Below are 24,167 nucleotides of genomic sequence, written 5' to 3' on the forward strand. Positions count from 1 at the left end.
CAACTCTTCTGATAATTCTTTTCACTCCTCTGTCAGAAATCTTGCGAGTAGCACCTGGTCGTGGCCAGTTTATGGTGAAAAGATGTTCTTTCCACTTCTAGATTATGGCCCGAAATAGTGCTCACTGGAATATTCAGAAGTTTAGAAATGCATCTGTAACCAATGCCATGAGTATGTCTTGCAACAATAAGGTTGCAAAGGTCTTGAAAGAGCTCTTTGCTTTTACCAATCATGAGTTGCTTCTTGTGTGACACCTTGGTAATGAGACACCTTTTTATAGGCCATCAGTTGGGATATTAATTTGCACTGACTAGGGGCCAGATTGCCTTCTAATTACTGAAAGATTCCAGCAGTTTTTTTGGCTTTCCATTCCTTTTTGCACCTCCCTTTCTTCATGTGTTCAATACTTTTTTCCTGTGTTATTTCACATTAATACACATTACTTAATTTCTGAATGTATTTGGTTTTTTTCTTTGTATGTATGGATTACTTGGGTTGTTACCAACATGTGGTGACAATTTCATGACAATAGCACCTTTGGAAATATATGAACTGAGAAAAATGGCGACGTGTTCAATACTTATTTCACCCGCTGTATATGCATCTAATTATGTCATAACAAACACACACACACAGAGAGATGGAGAGACCAAACACACACACACACACACGGAGACGCCTTATTGAGACCACTCACTGTAGCCACCTGCATAGTGCCGAGCCCTGAGAGAGAGAGAGGCGGGGGGGGGGGGGGGGGGGAGAGAAAGAAAGAAAGAGAGAGGGGAGGGGAGAGAGAGAGAGGGGGGGAGAGACAAAGAAAGAGAGAGAGAATGAGATACTTTAATTTAATTGAATTTTACAAAAAACTTTATTGGATAAACAGCATTGCAAACAGTGTTTTACACCAGTGGCGGTCCGTGCATTTCACGACTGGGCCTTCAGCGATGTCCTACACGATGTTAAACTGAGTGAATCCACCTCCTAATACCATCATTATGACGCCATGGCTCTCGAACCATTATATTTATACAGAAAGGCAGTATAAGTGAGCATTGCATCACCTTAACATAGTCGAGTACAGCAGACTTTATTAATATTTACGGAGCTTTTAAAATCAATACACCCGTATTAACAATACATTAAGAGTAGTAAACTCTCAGTTATGATCGCTTGGATATTACTGTCACAACTTAAAAATAAAAGGCGATTTTCAGGGATTAGTCTACTACAAAGTTTTATTAAGTCCACCGAAAGTAGCCTATGTGAGCTTAAACAAGTTTGTCCACTAAACATCGCATTGTCCCACCTGCAAAGCAGTTTCATTAAACTTCCCATCCTCACGATATCCAGTTTTTCTTGAAAGTTCCATCTTGAAAATGGCGTTGTAATTGTATCAAAAACTGGAATTATCAAGTTGGTGTAAACTAGTTTATTTGAGTTGGTTAATGTAATTATATTTAGTCTTACCAATTGAAACAACTAGCATAATAAGCATTGAAACCGATGTAGGTCGTTTTCGCATTAGCCAGCTAAACTGAGCACTGAAGCACTGCACCGGTCTGCCTCAGTATCCAATCAAAGGACGTTTACGTGTCACGTTCAACGCGAGGAAAGAAATCTTCCGGGCCTTCTAGAAGGCCCAGTGTCGCCAACTCGAAATCTGATTGGTTGTCACAACTGTCTGTTTCAGTTCATTCAACTTAAATGAACTGAAACAGCCAGTTGTGAAAACCAATCAGATGTACACGGGCCTTCAATGTGAATTCTGAAGGCCTCAGGGAAGAATTCTGTTCTCGGGGAAGGTTTCTCGGAGCGTGGCAACACATGATAGCTGAAATATGATTGGATGAAAGCTCTAACATACATTAACAATGCTGGAAGCTATGAAATGAAGATAATGGACTATGGGGAATAATTGAATACATATTTATGAAAAGAAAATATTAAAATTAAATGTATTTTATTACATTTATTTTCTGATGATGTTTAGGCCAGCAGAGAAGGCCTTGAAGGCCCTGACGGACCACCACTGTTTTACACATTATTCAAAACAAAAGGAAACAAAAACTCAAAGACAAAAACTTAATCATCATCATCAACTGAGCACACAGCTTTTTTGCAGCACCACTGCGCAAAAAAAGTATCCAAGTGATCCATTGCTTTGTAGAAACAAAAATCAAGTGAGACTTTCGACATCAGTAGATTCCTTAAAACAGGTACCACATGACAATCTGACATTTGATGCATTTTGTTTTTCTACTCATGTATATGGCAAGCTTTGCTTGCCGAACAATAAAGTTGATCAGCTGACATTTAGCTCTTCGCTTCTGACTGTAAGGGAAACCAAGTACAAAGCTCTGCATTGAGCACACCACCCCTAAAGGGTTAAGTAAACAGTTAAGAAAAATAAACATAGGCATTAGTCTGGTACATTCCATAAAGCAATGAAAGATGGTTTCCCTTTCGTTACGGTATTGTCACTTATCATTCACATCAGGATTCATTACTGCCGTCACAGCATTCACTGCTATGGCCCCATGCAATATGCTCCATTGAAGATCCCCTGTCCTTTTGGTCAATGGTGGCTTGTAGAAAACTCTCCGAACAGGCCTAGTTCTCCATCAATCCCTAACTTCTCCCTTCATACTGTATCAGATGATTTTTGATTCATGTTACTTGAACAATAGCTCTCTTAAAGGGCTCTCTCTCCAACATTCAAAAACCCAAGCTGTTTCGCTAGTACTCTACTTGCATACCTCAAAGACCTTACCCCTAAAGCAGAGGCCAAGGCTCTGGCATTCTTTAAATCATTTCCAGCTTTTTCAACAACATTTCGCAATTGAAAACAGCACAAAGAATATTCATCAGTCCTGGGGTATCTTCCCCACACAAGTCAAACCGAGCTCCAAGAGTATCAGGTTCTTCAAGCAACCAGTGTGGTGATGTTTCTGGTTTCTGGTGCAGTGTTGCCTAAAGAGTCCAAAGGCCTTGAAGCAGCTTTGATAGAAAGACTTACAGCCCCAACTATGCTCTCTGCTGCTCGGCTCTCTGGCATTGGGGAAATATTCCTAGCTAGGGCTTGCACAAGAACACATAAGGTGCTGCCTCTACTTGACTTGACAGCCCCTGCTTTTCAAAAAAAATCGTTTTAATGATCTGTTCAAGTCCCACGTGAGATGTTACCTGGCTAAAGAGGAAACTAACGCAGCAAGCGTAGCTTTATCCAAGTTAGCGAGGCCAAGGTTTTGTTAGACATTGACTAGCTAGCTTGCTAAACCTTAGCCTAGGAAACACTTAAAATGACTAAACATGGATCCTGCCATTCTCAAGAACATTCAACCACGTATGATAATCGGTTTAATAAGATTAGCAAGCTATATTTCACTAACATTTGGTGTGCAGCTACCAGATGCCATTGCTCCTGATCTCAGGCAGGACTGGGACAATGGTCCTCATTCTCGATCATTTTCTGTAATTCTTCAGAAATGTTTCTTACACGACTTCGCAAAAACAACGTAAGGGAAATGCTTCCGCTGCATTCCTGCACGCTTGAAAATGCGTTCATAAGCAGCCGAAGTCTTCTCAGTTGTGTTCCCTCGGATTAGTTTCTTAAATTGATGCACGTTCTCGTGAAATTGGATTTGCATGCATACACGCCCCGCCAGCTCCTTATTAGAGCACGCAGCCATAGCAATGTTTGCTGTCGGAATCTCCCGAATCCAAACGAAAGCAACTCGTAACAGGTGTTCATTAATAAGGTGGAGATATTTTCTTACGTTGAACTTCCGAGGTCCGTTTAACACATTTAAGAAGTCACTTTAAAAAAAAAAAAATCGAAAAATAGCCACCATAAGTGTAAAGACAGGTCACGAGTAGGAGTATAAAATGCAGTCAGTGCATGAAGTAGTTCTTAGAGATTGGGTTTAGTGTTTATTTATTTATTCCCTTACATTTACAGTGTTTGTGTACATTTATATTAACATTCAGTCATTTAGCAGACGCCTTTGTCCAAAGTGACGTACAAGGGAGAGAACAGTCAATCTACGAGAGACCTAGTGTAACAATAAATACTACCTCGTAGAATCATGACTATAAATGTGAAAAGTAATTGTTAATGATACAAATATTCTCGTATTTATTATTATTATAATTATTTTAATCCGAGGATGTCTGTAGAGTTGATGTGAACGCAATCACCAACGATTTCTCACAAATTCAGCCGTTAAGCCTTTTAACACTGACAGATTTTAAATGTGATTCCTCAAATAAACACAAGATGGCCCGTGAAATCGCATTTGAGAAGATTCCGAAAGAGTTACGACTGCTATTTCGTGTTCTGAAAGTCTTCTGAAGTTCAGAAGAAATCGCAGGTGAGAAAACTATGGAGAATGGCAAATGTTTTCCTAAATCCACAGAAGTGGAGTTCCTTCTGAAGTCCTTCTGAAAGTCTTCCCAACTGCTGTCGAGAATGAGGGCCAATGTCCGTTACTATGACTGGTGCACTGGGCAAAATAGGCTGGAATCCGGAGATCTTGTGTTAGGAAATTTCCAATGACAAAGCACATCTCCGGAGAAGATTTTGGTCATATCCGGACTAATTAAAAATCCTGGAAAATATTGATGATTTCTGGCTCCGGATATGTGAATGCAAGTTTCCGGCGATCTGGTGACTAGAAATTTTAAATTACGTTTCCGTTACCAACACAACCCCATGCGCCAGAGTCCTCCTATCGCATTCAGAATGCTTGCTACGGGGTTACAAACTTTTCTAACGTATTGCCTGTGCACATTACTGTATTTCATTGTCGTCTCACAATGAGGAGGTGACTCGTGCGGTCATTCAGACCATTGTGGATTCAGGGGAAAACTGGGGAAAGGAGAGCCTAATAAGAAGTAAGATACTGTTACTGTTAAACATCTATAACTTTGCAATTATTTGGTTTTCTGTGCTATGTAGTCAAGTCTTTTATTGTCAGATGCACAGTACAACAGAGTCGGACTGGGCACTGAAATTCTTAGGACAGGACACCGCACCACAACTAACATAACATAACATAACTTAGTTTTGCTGATGTTAAGAGAGAGGTTATTGTATTCTTCTGTTTTATTCATTGGTTTGTTTCAAACAGGAGCCTGCAACAGGTACTTTGAAAACTTAAAAAATCAGTGGAAAATGGACCTGGTGGGGAGGACAGAGGAAGTGAGGAGAAAAAAACTTCTCCGAAGCAGGCGAGAGCGGGTACGTGGCATGAAGTGAAATAAAAAAATATCACCCCATCTGAAAAGGAGTCAATTTTCATGCAACCATTGTTTGACACTATGCCTCTTTCTTTTGCAGCTTTTCCAGAAGCGCCTGCTGGCGGCGCGGGATCTGCTGGCACCAGAAGAACACCTGTTCTTCAAGGAGGCAGACGCCAGCTTCATGTCTGATGAGGAGAGTGATGAAGAGGACAAGCTTAAAATCAACGTCCTGCCTCCCAGGTGGAGGTGCGCTCTGCGCTGCCAGCAGGCGCTCGAAAGCAATGGCCGGAGGGGCGTCAAGCCGGGTGATACCAGGCGGCGAGTGACAGAGAGGGGCCACTTTTCTACAAGGAGCCCTCCAGCCCAAAAAGAGGCCTATGTTGAGAATTAAAATAAAAAAAATTAAATAATTAGTGTGCTTGCCCGAAGGGAAGCACAGTATTGTTATCGTTAAGTTTTCTTTATTTATTCTGCCCGATTTTCTTGCAGCTAACTACTCCTCGCCCGTTTGAGATAGAGACCCCATTCAAACACCGAAATGTCCAGCTCGATCCGGTGCAACCTGCTATGACTTTTCGTGGCGGTACTCCTTGTCACTCCTTTTTTATTCCATTTTTTCATCCCCTTTTTCTCTCATTGACTAACATGGGGAAGGTTGAGCCATTGTGACGTCACCCGCTCTATCAGTCGTTCTCCATTCAACTGTAGGAATATTAAGAGACACCTTGGAAACAACTGACAGGGTCGCGACTCCAGGGTTTTCGACGGGACCAACAGCAGCAGCAGCATAATCATCATCTGGATTTACTGACATTTTCGGTATATATAAACACATAATATCAATTGGTAACTGGTGTGTTGTATCCTGTTTATGTCTGATACTTTATAAACATTTATGTTTTACGTTAACTTATTACACTAGGCAGCAGTATTGTGAAGTAGAGCTAGAAATGGCTTTGCTAGCTCCCATATTGTAGCTCACACCAGCAACTGCTCAATTTAGGACAGAAAGGAGTTTGGTAAATTAGCTTGTAACTGTCAATGATAACTAGCTATTAGAATATATTAGCCAACGTTAAGTTGACTTCAAAGGGGCAGTCGAGTGTTTAGGTTGTGTCAGCTAGCTTGGAAAGCTAGCTAATAATTTTTGATTGAAGCTTCACGTTAGCCTCTGTAAACGTTTAGCTAGCTAACGTTAGCTAACTATGAGGTAGCATATCCCAAGTAACTTGTTGTGACCGATAGCGTGAGTTAACATTAACCCGTGTCCTGGGAGTAATGATTCATGAGAGACCTTGAATCATTAGGTTAACTGAAAAACGTTTGAGGATGTACACACAGCGTAGCTGTTGTAGTGTGCTCAGTTTTCGAAAACTAGACTGAAACTAAGAAGGATAACTATGACTAAATGTGACTAAAACTAATATGCACTGAATCTAAAATAGCTGCTGAATCTAAAATAGCTGCCAAAATGAACACTGAGATGTATTAATTTTGGCAGCTATTTTAGATTCAGTCTTAAGACAAAAATGCATATTAGTTTTAGTCACATTTAGTCATAGTTATCCTTCTTAGTTTCAGAAGAGGTTTTTCATGGTTGCTAGCTCTAATCAGATGTACTATAGGCTTATAAGAGAAGACTAACTTTTTATGCCAACGAACACCAATAACTAGAACTAATTTGACAGACTATAAACCAATGTGATACACGTGCTCTCTAGCTATACAGTAAAAGTGTTGCTTACGTTTGATACTAGACCTACAGTCTAACTCTAACTGCATTAAGTCTAACATATAGGCCTATCTTACAATAAACTTTAAGTAAAGCTGGCTATGTAACCGCATTCATTCCAATATTGTTGCAGAGATGTTTCCTTTTACCAAGATAACAATTTCAACAATTCACTTAGCTCAGTAAGTCAGTATAACGAGACTCTGGAACTATTAGGCTATGACCAAATGTAACACACTAGACCATTTCACAATAAACAAGCAAACAAACAAACAAAAACAGAACAACAAAGATACCCTCATATGTCTAAACGTCAGTGGAGCCAAAATATAATGGTTGAGCTTGGTTGCTTGCTAAAATATATTGGAAGAAGGCCCCACTACACTGATTGAGTAGATGTAAATACATGTTAATTCATTGGCACTTGTTCTCTCTGTCACAGAGCAAGCACACTCTCGCAGTTCGTTCACGAAACGCATTCTAGTATTGTTTTTGTTGTCATAGTGTGTAACTTAGTACCAATCAGTCATAGAGGTTATAGATGGGTCATGAATATCCTAACCGTAGTCACTTGAGCAACTTTGTTTTTACTTAGGTTAAGAAGGAGGATTTACTGTTTGCATGGTAGACTTTGGCCAAATGGTGCTTCATTACAACTTCAACATGGATAATTGAAGATTAAGATTTAAAAGATAAAATGTTTTATATGATAAAAGGGTTGATACATGCCGATTTATTATTTAAATACTGCAATGTTAAACATAATATACTACTTAAAACATGCATGAGATAAATGCCAATAGACATTCGGGTCCTGAAGCTTTTTAGATCGCGTCGCGCGCGTGGCCCGGGCCATGCTGTGGGTATACGGAGTTAAACACCCACGGAAACGATGACTGTCAGGAGCGTTTCCGTGCAGAATATTAGATACACGGGCGATTTCTGGTGAGTATCCGGGGTCCGGATTTGTCGTGTGTGACATAGTCCCATTCCGGAGTCAAAACATGCTCCGGATATGAGAATTGAGACTAACGTTTCCAGCGTGTTTCTGTCCGGATTTTTCCGGAAAGTCTAAATATCAGGTAGTCTCACGTTATTAAGATCTCCGGAAATAAGGCGTTTTAGCCCAGTGGGTTGTAGTCCACAAAGACACGATAATGTGATCAAATTAAAAGAGGCTAAAATTGGAGATCTTAATTAAGAAAGTTCCAAAAATCCACACGAACGAATGCAGGGATTTGTAACTCGTGTTCGTCAGGTTGCAAACAAATGTCATGTGGCAATTTATTTGTGAATCGCAAAAAAAAACATTTGTGAATCGTGTCACATTCATTTGTAAATCATGAAATACATTTGTGAATTGCGTTTGTTTGAATCACGTTTTGTTTGTTTTAATCGCGTTTCATTTGTTTGTGAATTATGAAACTAATCTAACTCCATATAATTACAACACCATGCTGGGTGGCCATGTCGGCTTTTTCAGCAAAACTAAGGAAAAGCACAATGGCTTTATTCATCCGTGAACCTGAGAGCACATGCTCATGCCCTACGACCTAACCTATCTAAACTACACTCCTCCACTCCGACCTGGGATTCCACTCTAATTGCGTGAGATCTCGTCAAACACTCAAGAAACTCCATTGTTCGCCCACACGGTGCAGGCAGTGACCAGTGACTGCTGAAGCTCACCCCGCAAGAATCACAGAGCGCAAACTTTTTAGACAAATAATTATACTATATACAAACAAATAAAGTGTGTGTGTGTGTGTGAGAGTGTGTGTGTGTTACCTGTCTGTAGTGTGTGTGTGTGTGTGTGTGTGTGTTACCTGTGTGTGTGTGTGTAGTGTGTAGTGGGTAGTGTGTATGTGTTACCTGTGGTAGCCCAGTCCCCTGATGATCTCCAGGGCCTCTGCGCTGCGGCGCCCCCTCTGGCAGTAGAGCACAACATCAGTGGCGTCCGATGGAGGAAGCACTGCCCCATAGCGTGCTCTAAACTGATCTGGAGCCCAAACGCCTCTCCCAGCTCTCCAACTTCACACACAAACACACACACTCTAAACTGATCTGGAGTCAGCCCAAACACCTCTCCTAGCTCTCCAACTCCACACACACACACACACACACACACACACACACACACACACCATATCACTCAAACATATACACCATATAGCACTCAAACATATACACCTTACTCAAAGTTTATGTGCCTTTGTGACCAAGTTACGGGGACCTCTTCTTTGTGTACATTGTGATTGGGTAATATGGATTGGGCAATAAGGATTGGGCAACAAGGATTGGGTGATATGGATTGGGTGATATGAATTGGTTAAGTGGTTTCTGTGGGAGAGAGTTACTTTCTCTGGCCTGTACTTGTAACTTTGCAGATTGTTCAAATGCACAGAAAGCTCTTCAACAACACACACACACACACACACACACACACACACACACACACACACACACACACACACACACACACACACAGATTGTTCACATGCACAAAAAGCTCTTCAACACACAATCACACACAATCACACACACACACACACACACACACACACACACACACACACACACACCCACAGATTGTTCACATGCACAAAAAGCTCTACAACACACACACACACACAGATCGTTCACATGCACAATAAGCTCCACAACACACACACACAGATTGTTCACATGCACAAAAAGCTGTACAACACACACACACACACACACACACACACACACACACACACATACAGAGAACACAAAATGCTGTCCAACACACACACAGAGATTGTTCACATGCACAAAACGCTCTACAACACACACACACAGATTGTTGACACGCACAAAAAAGCTCCACAACACACTAAAGAAAAGGGGAAACCCTGAAAAGCATAACAGGTCCCTTTAAAGCTTTACACCAACTTTAAGTGAGTCGTTTCCGGATCTACCTCTCCTGTATGTCTCATCACCTCAGACTTGAGTTGGTGACGTGTGTGTGTGTGTGTGTGTGTGTGAGAGTGTGTGTGTGTGTGTGTATATGTGTGTGTGAGGTGTGTGAGTGTGTGTGTGTGTGTGTGTGTGACGAATGTGAGTGTGTGTGTGAGTGAGTGAGTGTGTGTGTGTGTGTGAGAGAGACAGAGAGAGAGAGACTGACTCACGTGGTTCATTGACAGCTGTAGGTATCTGTCCCTCTGCAAACTCATCAGTGTTGCGGACGTCAAAGAGTCTCACTTGTCGTTCGGCTAACAAATGCTTTAGCTCTGAATAGGTGACAACTAGCACGCGCACACACAAACACACACACTCACACACACACACACACACACACACACGGAGCCACCAAACACAAACACACACACACACACACCCACAAAGAAATATAAGTACATCAGAAATATGAAATAGAGTTGATACAACCAAGGCATGCAACTCACCACGCACACACACACACACACACAGACACAAACACACACACACACACAAACACACACACACACTTACACACACACAAATCCAGGGTTCTCATACTCCCTCCCTCTCCCATCACTAGATACACTAGGGTAGAGTAGAGTCACCTGTGAGTTGAAACAGGTTGGTGTGTCTGAAGAGGCACAGTCACGAAGTGGCAGGGTGTGTGTGTGTGTGTGTGTGTGAGAGGGTGTGAGAGGGTGTGAGATTGATAACTGTGCACAGGAGCTGGCAGAGATTAGAAGTCTGTACGTCACACACACACACACACACACACACACACACACACACACACACAGACACACACACCGACACACACACGACAATGTCTCCGGATACAACCTTTATTGTTCTGGAAAATGATTTCTTAAAATGAGAGGGAATGTGTAACATTGAAACACGCACAAACACAAACACAAACACAAACACACACACACACACACACACACACACACACACACACAGAGGGAATGTGTTACATTGAAACACAGACACACACACACACACACACAAGAGGGAATGTGTTAAGGCCTTTTTACAGTACTACGATTCTCTCCGATTTGGTCGTAGAGGGACACTTTGGCACGCTTTGGCACGCCTTGGTAACACCTTCACCCAGGTGTTGACGCCCATCCGAGCCGTCGGAGAGCTGGTCGGAGACAAACGCTTTTTTCTAACTTTTCTTAAAGAGTCGGAGAGAGTCGGATACCCCCTTGGCTGTGATTGGCCAGCTTACGGCATCATTTACAAACAACATCATTTCCGGAATCACACATGTCAGGACCTCACATTTCCTGTTTTCTGTCAAAATGTTTTAGTACGACTTTGGTAAACTGCAAAGCTGCACAGCAAGTAGCATTACGGCTACCGTATTTTATATAAACCCTCGAAAAGTACATTTCTCCCGACCACTGTTGGTCTCTTGGCTGGTGGCTCGGTGTTGAAAGTGCCTTCTCCAACCAGCTTCAACTGACATCTAACGTAATTTGCTACGGAGTAATGCTGGCAGCATTACTTTGCATCTATTAAATAGGAAATGTATTTCATGTATGTGTAGAACCTATTTAGAATGACTGACTTTACATAAAACGGCAGTGAAAGACATTTGAGGCAAACATTACTTTTGCCTCAATGAGGGTGGCGTGTGAGAGCATAATCTGCACGATAACGTTGTACTTATTAGCAGCGAGGCTAGCTACATTAGCAGCACACTTTTGAGATCTAGTAAACGTACGTACCACCTGTCTCCTGTTCTGTTGTTGTTGTAGTTGTCGCTCAAATCGCTACAAGCACGTCCTCTGCTTATAACTCAAACTAGTCCAGCTCCACCATCAACCATTGTCTGTTAGTTGCCATCATTCGCTGTTGTGAGGATTCCCGGGAGTAGGTATTTATACAATAAACGACTACCACACACACAACGATTTCTCTAATAACGTCTTCTTGAAAATTGGGCATTAAAGGTGTCCAGGCAGAGGATCATAAGTGAGTGTGCTCCTGTATGACTGTGTTTTTCATCATATTCATGGTTGAAAAGGCAGTCTCACAACTGAATGTTGAGGTATCAGAATCAGAATCATGTTTATTGGCATGTATGTGTATGCATTCTCTTGTTGTGTTTCTGATATAACTATAACACTGCATGTGGATTGGTATGAAGATTGCAGTGGGTTTATTTTTCTGCCCCTTACTTCATAGTTCTACGGGTATTTCTGTTCGAAGTGTGCATGCTTTGTTTTATAGTGACGTTTCACGCTAACACTTTTGACAAGGACAACCGTCTCGTTGCAGATTAAACACATCGGTTTTGTCCTGCCCACAAGCAGCACAAATGCATAGCCAGTCAGTCCACTCCGTCTTAAATTCGAGATTTTTGGAATCAACTTTTCGTGTGTGAGGTGTGAGAGCCTGGCAGAGGATCATTAGTAAGTGTGCTCCTGTATGTGTTTTTCAACATATTCATGGTTTAAATCGCAGTCCCACAACTGTATGTTGAGGTATGCATGTTCTTGCTGTGTCTTATATAACTATAACACTGCATGTTGATTGGTATTATGAATACCGTGGGTTTATTTTTCTGGCCCTGTCCTCAGAGTTTGGGGGGTAATTTTGTTCGAAGTGTGCATGCTTTGTTTCATAGTGACACATTCACGTTACCACTTTTTGACAAGGGCAACCGTCTCGTGGCCAATGAGTGCATTGTCATAGCGTTGTAGTTATGGTTACCCAGTGATCATTGCAAATATGAATGTGACAAAAATACCGAAGAAAATAAGAACGTATTCATTTTATTGGATCATTTTATAATAGTTTCTGTATTGTATGTAAGATAAGCATATCGTTTTGTTATAAATCGCTACTATGTTTTTCACAAAAAAATGACCACCACGATGGAGATACATTTGCCTTCTCAAGTGAATATATAGCATTAGACATGCTCACGGGGACTGAGCTACTTGTCTCCAAGGCCCATGTGACGACACCTGCCCGACAGGTCCTGAAGCCGGAAGAGGACGGAGAGGGATGCAGAAGTATATCGAGGCCTTTACACTGAAACACACTCAGTGTTTGAATACACATTATTTAGGTGTCCCTGTTATTTAAACGTTTAAGGGTTTACCCAACAGAACCATAGAGACAATGATTTGGGAATATCTTTTTAGTTTAGTTTCTATGAAATTAAAACATGACATTTTCACTAGCCGGTCTCCCCGTGCCTTGTAATTAACTGCACTACCTGTCCTGACAAAACACACACACACACACACACACACACACACACGCACGCACACACTTAAAAAGTTCGTTCAGAGGCAATGGGCCTACCTGCACACACACTCACACACACACACACACACACACACACACCCACACACACACACACACACACACTTAAAGAGTTCGTTCAGAAGCCTACCTGTGGAAGATGTTTTCAAGTCGGAGTCCCTTTGCGGTTTCCCGGCACAGAACTCACCTCCCTGCTCATGTTTACTGTTGACGCCATTTTGGGTCGTAAAGATTTATAGGGTCAGCAGCAGTAAGCATACGGTGATTGTCATTGTAATAGCTAAAGTTAAGATACTTCACTTCTCTCAACGAAAGCGTGGACCGATCTGAACTCTCTCTCAAACTCTCCCATCAATACCGCCCAAGAATTACAGCCCCTTGCGTCATTCCGTCATCAGGCTTCCAGCTACGTGCATGATGGCATGAATCGGTGACTTTCATACACAGCCACACGACCACACACACACATATACACACTAAAATAAATAAATAATCACACTCGCCTTGGCCTTAGCTCAGTATTGTTGTCTTTGTCATTACAGCGAATACGAAGAGACGTAAACAGTTAGGTTACTCCTTCCACAGTTTGTCTATGTGAATCTCCCACTCATAGTTTTACTGACGGTGTGTGTGTGTGTGTGTGTGTGTGTGTGTTGTTCGTTAAAAAAGTTGAAAATAGCCTATTAATACAGCCAGATAAACACATAGCCCACAAACTTCAGTGACAAGCTTGTGAGTGATTGTGGACAAAAAGGTACAGGGACTTTATACAGATCACGAGTACCAAACACACAGAGAAAATGTTTGTGTTGTCACGTAAATCAAATGTGCATATTTAAACTTGTAGTTTCAGCGAGAGGCTTCTGACGTAGAAGTGCAATACGCAAGTACAACCAGTAGGGGGAGGCCAAGCCTTGGACGGATAGAGACAAATTGTAATTCTCAGCAAAACTTTCCTCTAGCTTTCCTTTCAGTATGTTCGCAGAGTCCTGGCTCTAGAGATGGGAAACAAACAGCGGCTCGGATCGAGCCAGACCACATGTAGAACTCTAGAACTCTACTCACTTTATTTTAAATTTGTGTTACTTGTTATATGTTACAATGTTATATGTTATTTTTGATTCAATGTTGTATGTTTTTTTTTTATATGTCGCATGTTTGTATCTTGTTTGCCGTCTACTGCGTGGATGTTTCCTGCCAAGTCTTAAGAATTTCGCTGCACTGAAGCAACTTGGTGCATGTGACAATAAACACTTTGACTCCACTTGACTTAGCTTACACAACAACACCTAACAGCAGTGTATATGTGTGAGTGTGTGTTTGATAATCAGGGAATATGGAGTCAGAGCGTCTCTTTGCACAGACCACATGTAGAATTCTAGAACTCTACTCACTGTGGCTCAGACCACATGTAGAACTCTAGAACTCTACTCACGGTAACACAGACCACATGTAGAATTCTAGAACTCTACTCACGGTAACACAGACCACATGTAGAACTTTTTGTGGCCAATTCTTAGTATTATAAACTAATTCACAATAAGAAGATGGATTACAAATGCTGGTTTCAGTGCGATTTAATTGCAGATCTTTAAGCCACAATTAGAGAAATACCACCGGCAGCAATTCTGCAGAGCTGCGTTCGCGGGCTCATATTTAAAAACATGAACGACACTCCCATCTTCCTCAGGAGTGGTTGAACTCCTCACCCAATAAAATGACCTCCTGTACTCTAACTCCAACCAATCAGAAGGCTTATAACCTAAGTCTAACGACCCTCCCCTTCTCACTCATCTTAAACCGTTTGCTGTGTGTGTGTGACTAAAAACCCCTTGAACTAATTAAATGATTTGCTATATTTCTTCTTACTTAATTGTTACAATCCATCATAATTCCCCCCTTTGTGTCTGACCAGACACACTAAACATAATCTTCATTACTCTATCAAATACACACTATCAATCCCCTATATGATGAAACAATTACCTTTGAACTCCTATAAATCAAAACCCATTTTTAGCATTATTTTAAACAGTCCATTCACTCCCTCTAAACAAAATTTAACTAAAACCCCCTATACTATACCACAGTCTCATTAGGGCAGTCCTAAATGAGCACACAGTAATGTTTACAGTCTCAGGTGGGCAATATACGTTCACATAAAAACATACAATACAAAACAATAAACATCCAGTCATGTATGCAGTGTTGTGCCTTTGAAACAGTCCTTATGTGTATGAATGTCCTTTCTGGTATTCTTGACATCCTAGATGGCATTTCCTTGACCTCACAGGCAAGAGCGAAAACCCCTTTTTCTTCAATCTTCAAATTTATATCTTGGGGAAATTCTCTTGCTGCCTCGTCTTCGTACGACGACACCCCTTTTCGCGAGCTGTGAGTGACATCATGGATCTCTTATTCTCATTTCTGATACAGTTGTGTATAACATGAAAGTCCCATTCATGTCTTGCTGTCACTGCCGTCCAACCGGTAAGATGAATCTCAACGGCGATGATGATGATGGCCTGGTCCTTGCATCAGGTCACTGGCTCCCTTGCGTTCCTTGTCCTCTCTCTGCTACTTTTCTGAAAACCAAACAGAAAAAAAACTACACCAGTATCACGAAGTCTATAGAATATCCTTCATTAAACCAATACAAACAAAACTTAAAAACATATAGGAATAAACAATTCAGCTCCAGTTGTGAATGCAATGTTATGCAGATGATCCGTCCTAATATGTATGAATGTTCTGCGCCGTTCTAGAATTGTTGTGGATGTCCCACAACAAGCATCTCCTTCAAGTTCCACTGATGAGGCCTTCCATCTGATTCCACCAGAGAGCATTCTCTGAAGATGTCCCATCAGGCTCCCTCCCTCAAGGATGGGACCCATCCATCTTCTGCAGCATATCCATGACCTTGGCAACCTCTCAGCCAGGTCGAGTTGCATCCAAATGGTCTCCAATAGAGCATCAGCTCCTTTGAATCATGGTCGTCCCACCGCCTAGTGATCCTACGCCCTGCAAAACAGTTGACACAGTACAACACAATTAATCCTTCTACCTCCCAGCCCTATTGGCTGGAGGCTCCACGGTTTTAAGAACCTTAACCCATAAACAGTCTCCCGACTGGACCAGTCCATATGCGTCCACCTGTGTATACATAATTTCAAAGATTAAAAACAATCTATACACATTATTTTCACATATTTCCTAGACATACTTCAAAAGTGTGTTGTACAATATCCAGAGCTTGCATTACTTTACTGCATATTTCCCATAAATGTATTATTGCTATACTATACTATTCCCAAACTGCTTGATTAAAACAAAGATTCCACAAACAAAGATTTCACATAAAACCTATACTTACCTGCAAGTGTGCTGAACCATTCCTCAGTAACCCCTTTCGGCACACTCACACACCCATTCCTTCCTTGACATTCACACTTCCAGCTGCATTTTCTCTCCAATCACTCCTCTGATAATGCAGCTGACAAACATTCAGTTCATCCCCTCACATGCTCCTTCAATTAACTCTCGTGTCCCACCATGACTGCTCCGTGTAGACTTAAAAACTTCTCAGTAGTTTACCTAGTTACCTTACATATAAATATAAACCATTTCATCTTATCCATAATTATTCTTTACTCACCATAACTTCAGTTCCTCAAATAAACTACCATCAGTTCAGCTACAGTATCTCTCCCACAGCTCATGACACTTACCATCTCTTGGCTTCAGTTCTGTCATCAGACATACCTTTACCCATCATATAAATATATCCATCACTCTTCTGTAATGTCTATTCTAGTTATACCTTATCATATATAGTACACTACCTGTACACTTATACCTTTCAGTATAATACATCCAGGAAACAATGAAATTCAGCGGCCCAATCCATGGCTTTCACCTTTATTTTACCGCTGAGCTCAGGTAATCAAGTTTTCCTGAACCATAAAAAGAATAAAAAAGCATATCAGTGAGTAATGCCTGTACTCACACCCCATAACATGCCCCAAGGTCGATCTTTACTCCTTTATTCATCAATATAGATGCTACAACCGTAGCATTATGCAAAATTTTACTTCCCATATATGAATGACCAAAAACCCATAAATCTAATTTTCTGTATCCTCCCCCCTTACACACTTAAAACTAAAAGTGTGTGTAAATAGACAAGGCAGATAACATGTATGAAGTTGCCATGTGGCCACAATAGCAACTCCATATTTTAACACGCCTGCTTTTTTAACCCTTTTGAAATATGTTTGGTCTATTCCCCTGACCTAATGTCATCACATACGTACCAATATCATTTACTACTAAGCTTGGCTTTAACTGAATTGTTGAGGACACTGTTTTAGCAAGACATCATGCACACATGGCCTTTCAAAGCATGAAGGCACACCCCCCTTAGTTACATTATAATTACAAAGGCTGACTTTGGTAGGCTCGAATACTAAAGTACCCCACTCACACCTGGATCAATAATCAAACCATTTCTTCCCTACTTCCCATCAACCAACGAAAACACAAACCATCTCTCCACTTTCTTGAGATATTTTCACCAATCCTGTAAGACACTTAAAACAATGTTATTTTCACATACATATTTCCTCACAACAACCTTAAATATTTTCAATCCATCCCACAACCTGGTTCCAGGTTCCACTGTGCTTGCGCACAGCTTCTCTCTCTGTCACTCCTCTCATCTGTATGTGAAAACTAAGCGAAACATTACATCTCCTATCCCTCTTTCTCTATATCTCTTTTAACTTTACATTCACTTTCTCATTCTTACTTTACATTTACCCTCTTCAAGCCCCCTTTCTTCGTCTACCCATTGTCCACTTTCTTCTATCTTTAAATGCACATCTAATTTCCCTGTTCTTAATGTTATTTCAGGATTTATCTTATGTGTTACCCCCTTATTTATTACATCTTTTATTCCTAGTTCATATTCTAACATCAACTTCTTACACCATAGCATAATTCATATAATTCCTATCCTTGCTTATAAATAAACCCTTCTGTCTCATCAATCATTTCCACAGCATTCTTCTACAACCCCCGATGCCCTTGCATATTCTAATCTCCTTCACTCTCTCTCCTGCTGTTTGGCCTGCAACAAAGAGATTTCAACACAGATCATTATCAAACAGTTTTAAACCAGAACCCCTAACCTAACTAACTATATACCACAATATTTATATTGTAATTAGAATCACATTCTTGTATTCTAGCTGCAGCTATCCAACTTCCAGCATTTATCCAATATAAAACCCATTTTTCAACCCAATATGCATTTCCCCAGTATTGAAATGTATTTCCCCAATAAACCTAATTTCATATTCTTAAACTGTTAATAATCCCATGTGTGAAACTCAATACATACCACTAGCAAGGAGCAATCACCAAACCTTATAATTCATTATCCAATATTCATATAGCCATACTTTATCCAACTATTCAATTATTTATTTGTTTATTCCCACTAAGTCCTATTCATACTCCAATTCCAATCACTATACCAATAAGATAAACCCCTAATTTCATTCTACCAATCTACAATCCTCAATCAACACCCATGTAATTAACATTTTAATAACTAAAACTATTCCTTCATAACCATCATATATACAGTATAGATTCCTGCAAAGTTCACTCATTGTATATTCCTCCCCCGACTCTCTCACTCAATCACTCTGACTTCTTGAGGCTCCCCCGTTAAGCGACCTGAATGTCTGATTTGCATTAAGGTGTTATCCTGTGACACTTTCACGTCGCCTTTTCCTAATCCATTCAAAGGCAGCCACATGCTGGCAATGGCTCTCTTCATCATTTTACCAACATCGCTCTCCTTAAACCCAAGACCCACTTTAAGTGTAACGTGTGGTGTTATGTTTCCAACATCACGGGCTAAAGTGTACAACGATGGGTCCAATCTTACCAATGCTGCCACGCCTTCAGGTCCCACAACTATACACTTAACCTTTAGCCAAACCACTGTCCTTCCATATAATGCCTCTCTCCATTTCTCATCGTACTCATCATTCCCTCCTGTATCCATAACATCCTTTACCATAACAGCACAATGTATTTGAACACAAGGATTTCTGAGACTCCCATGCCACTTATGAATAAAGGCTCCCCACTCACTCCAGATCTTTTCTTCCCATTCTAAGCCAAACAAACCTATCCAATATATCTGTTTAATTTGAGATGAAATGGGTTCTTTCAAATCAATAACCTGGTGTTGTTTCTCTCTCCCATCAAACTGAATTAAACCTGAATTTAACAATGACCCTTAATACATGGAGCCAAAACCACCGGGTTTACCCACCTGTGGCTTAATGTCTCTCTGTTCTCCCACCTCCTGTCTGTTAACACAATGTCTAGAAATATGTCCCATTTGGCCACAAACCCAACACTTCCGGGGCTCATCTCTTTTTCTCTGTCCCATTCCAATGCCTGGCCTGCTGCTGCTGCCTGCTCCACCCCCTCTGTGTCTTACCTGACTATCTCCCCACTCTTTGGCCTGATTCTTAAGATGAGGCTGAGGTGGCCGTTCCCAATATGGCTGCCTATGTATTTGCGGTGATGGATCATGTACTATTTGTGAAAATGGTGTTGTCCGCTGTGCCTGGGCAAATATGCCTATTCGCAGTGACTGTACTTGACCCTTTTTTATCCCTTCCTCCTCTTTCAACTGGTTCTGAACCCACTTCCTCTGTCTTTCACCAGCTTGTTTTTCCAACTCAGCATCAATCTTCCTCTGTGCATTAACAAAATGAGTAACAGTATCTCTAAATTCAGCCTTTGACATAATTGCAATCCGATCGTTTTTCTCCAGTTTTTCTCTCACCAACACTGGAAGTGCTTCGATAATGGCCTTCCTCATTAATTGCTGCATCCCCTTATCAATATGTACGTCTGTCTCCATTTGCACACGCCAGTACGCCTCAGCCCCTTCCAAAAATGCAGCGGGAGTTTCATCTGATCTTAACCTGTTAATAGACAAACTTGACAGAGACAACTTATTCGGGTACGCCACTCTCAGAGCTCTCCACACATTGTTTCTGTAATTATCGAATGATGCCTCATTCACCAGTGAGTCCCCCATAATGCTTCCTAGTCCCACTCTATCCAACACCTCGGTAGCCGTCTTTTTATTGAGAATCTGATTTAGTAACATCTTAATGTCTCCTATAGCTAAACGCTTCCCAATCATCTCCGCTTCAAACTTTCTTATCCACATCCCCGCTCCCTCTTGTAAAGTAGGAAGCCGTAATAGTAAACCGTCCAAATCTGTGTGCCCGAATGGCTGGTACTGAGAACCAGTTCCCTTTGTAATTAAAGGCATAATCAAATCCACTTTCCTGACTGGTGACTTCATACAATCTCTCTCCCTTTCTTCCTTCTCCTTCTCCATCACCAAATGTTCTAACTGTTTAACCTTGTGTTTGATCTTCCTCATTTCGGCCATTTGTTTCTCCAAATGCAATTCCATTCTAAGCATCTCCTGTGCCCCTGCTGTTAACTGACCATCATCCTCATCTCCCTCCACATCTTCTGATAACAGAGGAACTACCCCCACTTCTAAATTAACATTTTCACTCCTCTCAGACATGTGGCCTGGCAAACTGTCCTCTGTCTTGCTCACGCATTCCTCCAGATCAAACAATTCCCGGGTCATCCACTCTTCTCCAGCCCCCATATCACCTTCAGCTCTTTCAGTCCCTTCTGTAGATTGTGATAAATCTTGCCTGTGCTTAATTTCCTTTTCTTTAGCAACTGTCATAAACAATGTTAAAGTATATAACTCCTTCTGTCTTTTCATTTTCCTCTTTCTACTTTTATCCTTAATTTTGTAATCCAAGATTTTACCCTCCATCTGAGTTAAAAGCTTTATATCACATGAACCCTGATCAGGCCATGAAATGTTGTGATTTTCAGTTCTCTTTGACCATACAGTGATGCCTTACCAACTTTCCATCTAATGGATATAATTCAATTACTACCTCTAAAGGCGTATGTTTTACTTCCACTGAAGCCATCTCAAAATAAAACTATCAATTGAACTTTTAACAACTGCACGTGAGATCTGAGGAACCACCTTCCCCCCTTACAGAAACACAGACTCACAAAGAAATGCTTCCTTGGATTCAAAATCCCACCTTTCCTAAACAAAGGAGTATACAACACACCTCCACGTGGACAACAAAGAAATGCAAATACACCCCACTTCGCAATAATATATATTCTCCAACTACAAAGTTTATATAACTATGAACTTTCGTTTTTAAAGTACATAGTTACCACGTCTCCTAATAATAATCCAACCACACTATTCACAGTATTCCAATCTAAATCAAGCCTTCAGCCAACATTACAAGTCGAGTCTTCGTTTTTAAAACCCACGTGTATACAAAATGCTTACCTACTCACAGACAAATAACAGCCAGCCTAGTATTGTTATTTCCAACAACACACAAATCTCCTTCGTGTCTACAAAGTGTCAATATGCGTCGCCGGTACTAATATCAATGTATTAGAATAATAAACACGTTAAACAGTACGTCGCTCGTGTTTTAATACCACAAATTCAAACTCCTCTATCTCATGAAACAACGGAACCCACAATTCCTCTTATTACAATGAAACAAATTCATCCGAATTGTATACTATACTTTCAATAAGGATAACAGCACAATTTAAAATCCCTTTAACCAGTAAGTATCACAACCACTATAGTCAAAGTGGACAGAGAATCGCACTGCGTTCGTATGTGGTCAGATATTCTAATAACAATTCAAAATGACTTGGCTCCTGAATCACATCAGTAAGTTTATCAAGCTGAATGCAAAATATGGCGATGTGATATTAATATAATTACCAGATAAACTTTCCCAAAGATTTATCATTCAACCCATCTTTGTTCGATTTAACTGCTGTTTAGGAATACATAGCCTACATACATTCATTCACCCACGTGCACACTATTGCAGCAATTCCTATATGCTGAGTTTTAAGCACTGCTTTTTACAGAGATCTTTAGTTATCTCATAACAGTGAAATATCCCTATCACACAAATCCCAAACAAACGTTCCTTTTTCAACCCTCGCAGTCACACACTCACACAACGCGTAGATAATAAAAAAATCCTATCTCCCGTGAGATTTAGCCTTCCTGGCTTAGGACTTACTACCAGCCTCCGTGGCTGTAGGCCTATTACTTTCCCTTTTTACCGTCAAACAAAACAAACCCAAGAATAAAAAACTACAACCCCACTGAAACTTCCCATCTACAATCCAATCTGTGTTCGTTTTAGCAAAGACTAACAGAAGAGAGTTCAGTTCCGACTCAACTTACATCCATTAATAAGCAGAATTCACTTACTTTTTTATACGAGGCCTCTCGGACAAAGTTGAATCAAGGCTGAAACTCACAGTTTTCAATCTTTTTGCTATCACATCGGGCCGTCACCAATATTTTGTGGCCAATTCTTAGTATTATAAACTAATTCACAATAAGAAGATGGATTACAAATGCTGGTTTCAGTGCGATTTAATTGCAGATCTTTAAGCCACAATTAGAGAAATACCACCGGCAGCAATTCTGCAGAGCTGCGTTCGCGGGCTCATATTTAAAAACATGAACGACACTCCCATCTTCCTCAGGAGTGGTTGAACTCCTCACCCAATAAAATGACCTCCTGTACTCTAACTCCAACCAATCAGAAGGCTTATAACCTAAGTCTAACGACCCTCCCCTTCTCACTCATCTTAAACCGTTTGCTGTGTGTGTGTGACTAAAAACCCCTTGAACTAATTAAATGATTTGCTATATTTCTTCTTACTTAATTGTTACAATCCATCAAACTCTAAAACTCTACTCACTGTGGCTCAGACCACATGTAGAACTCTAGAACTCTACTCACGGTAACACACATAGACATATAGAATTACTAGATACATTATCCGCGTTGCCGGCCAACGGAGTCGAACGTCCGCAGAGGTCGGCCATCTTACCCCGGGCAGATCGCTCACCGTAACATTGTGGTGGTAGTGAAAAATGTACTTTTTAAATAACCATAGCTTGCTCAATTTTCAACCGATTTTTAAACGGGTTGCTTTGTTATAAACGTCAGAGATGTAGCTATGACACTATATACATATAAATACTTACAGTGCATGAAATGCCCCGTATTGTTATTCCTTCGTTTCTTATACTTTTTATTCTTTGTACCGACTTCTGTGCTTAATTCAGCCCGAACACCTTAACGTAGAAACTTCATTCAAAATGTGTTGTGTAGGTCTTGTAAAGGACACTAGGATTATGTATTTCTCATATTTTTAAACGTTATACTTTTTAAAACATTAAAGAAAAACTAATACAATTTTTCCCATTGACTTACATTGGGCCATCATGACGTCATAATATGTCTTTAAACTGGCTTGCAACTGTGCTTCACTGACAATAATGATCTAAAGTAGGTACAATATTTCCCTATACAAATATACATCAAGAAATGATGCATGTTGAAATCCCCACCCTGTACAGAGATGTATTTATGACACTGCATACTTATGAATAATTATAACCATGGGTTTTCATGTGAAAATAACATTAAACAGAACAGATAGGTGTAATAAATACACACATGCACAAGGTGTTTTTATTACCTGAATACAGTAAAAGACAGTTAAAGACACAAAACTCAGGAAAACCATGACAATGTACAAGCACCGCCTCGCCATCGAAAGAGGCAGACACAGGCAGACCTGGCTGACCGGAGAGGTTGTGGGTACTGTACTTTTACAATAAATTACTGGCTACTAGTTGCATTACTTTCACAGTTATTTATTTTAAATATTTCACAGTAAAGTACTGTACATGTTTCACAGTAATTACCTGTAAACATTTCACAGCAAA

General features: G+C 40.6%; 1 pseudogene across 1 annotated transcript; it reads right to left on the reverse strand.

The window, feature by feature from the left end:
* Positions 1-680: 680 nt before the first annotated feature.
* On the reverse strand, positions 681-13,497 carry LOC308363594 (thiosulfate:glutathione sulfurtransferase-like; annotated as a pseudogene). Its single transcript has 5 exons — positions 13,356-13,497; positions 10,129-10,245; positions 9,033-9,073; positions 8,846-8,967; positions 681-723 (listed from the first exon to the last, which is right to left on the reverse strand). The product of its transcript is annotated as a thiosulfate:glutathione sulfurtransferase-like (transcript).
* Positions 13,498-24,167: the final 10,670 nt, after the last annotated feature.

This window comes from Sprattus sprattus (assembly GCF_963457725.1).
Source record: "Sprattus sprattus genome assembly, chromosome: 1".
Lineage (NCBI taxonomy): Eukaryota > Metazoa > Chordata > Actinopteri > Clupeiformes > Clupeidae > Sprattus > Sprattus sprattus.